The following is a 1,399-nucleotide window of genomic DNA, read 5'->3' as shown; positions in this document are numbered from 1 at the left end:
TGGCTGCCTGGGTTTAAATCCAGGCTCACCATTTTTACTGAGACGTTGCACAAGACAACGTCTCTGTGCCTCAGTTTCCTTGTCTATAAAATGGAGATGTAATACCCACATCATGGGGCTATTGCAAGGTCAAATGATTCATTCGTGTATTACTGAGTGTAAGGCATTTAAAAGAGTGCCCAGAAAGCTGGCATGTGACATGGTTTGCCATTGTCACCCCTCAACTTCTTTCCCCTTGCTCCTTTGACCCCTTCCTGATTCTTGGACCTCTGCTGCAATGTCCCTCCATCTTCACCTCCCCCAAGAGGCCTGCCTCTCTTCACCTCTCTTCATTCTTTTCTCCCTTCCAGAACACCCCAATCCTCTTGATCTCGGTCAGTCCTGAGCCCTCCCTGCCCTCTGTGGACCCTCTCAGGGTGCCCCCCAACACTCAAAGGCCACAACCAACCCCCTTCCCCCTGCCCCCCCCCACACACCGCACACACCAAGCTGGCCTGTTGACCTCATGTTTTATTGTAAAAATGTTAAAATAAATTACATTTGACATCATTGCAGTATGTACATACAGTGTGTACAATTCCAGGACAGCCAGCAACAAGACGAGCTCATAAACACATTTCACAGAAAAATACAAGGCTGCACCTTCCCATCCCCAGGCAGGCCAACAGCCTCTGCCATCGGTTGGAGGATGGGTGGGCATGGACCATGCCTATCACAGTCTTCACGTGTGGGGTGGGCTCTGGCCCCACTTGCCCCCACAGCAGAGGGTGCAGAGTGAGGGAGAGGCTGGGAGGCAGAGGGTGTGATCACTTGCCCCCTACCCAGCATCCCACCTGCAGTGGGTGCCCCTTCCCACCTTTGCTCTGCTGCTCATCAGTGTCCCCTCCCCAACTCTGCATGAGGACATCATGACATTGGCTGAGTTGAGTTGGGGCTTCAGTTGAGTTGGGGACGGGATGGTGGACACTACACATCCTGATTCTTGGGACCCTGCTCTTTAACCACTGGCTCTGAAGCCAACAACAGATTCCAGGTATTAAACAACAACGGTTGATTCAAAACATAGCAAGAACATTCAGGCAGAGCGAGCTGGCCCTGGGGTGAGCTCGTGGAGAACCTAAAAACCAGCAGCGAGTCCTGCCCACACCTCACCAGAGTCTGTGCACTTCCACATTGTCTTTTGCTCCCCAACCCACATCCTTCCCTTTCTTACACATGCACACACACACACATACATGCGCACATGCGCGCACACACAACAACCAGGAGCTGGAGAGAGGAGCTTGGTTCACACACTTGGCCATGCTCCATTTCTCAGCCAAGAGCAGTCTGGCCTCCCCCTGCCCGGCCAAGAGGGCTGGTGGGAGGGCAGGTGGCAGTGAGGTCCTCGTTCTGGACA

Source organism: Galeopterus variegatus, unplaced genomic scaffold (assembly GCF_000696425.1).
Source record: "Galeopterus variegatus unplaced genomic scaffold, G_variegatus-3.0.2 Scaffold9145, whole genome shotgun sequence".
NCBI lineage: Eukaryota > Metazoa > Chordata > Mammalia > Dermoptera > Cynocephalidae > Galeopterus > Galeopterus variegatus.
The sequence above is the reverse complement of the archived record's forward strand: the minus strand, read 5'-3'. Positions refer to the sequence as shown.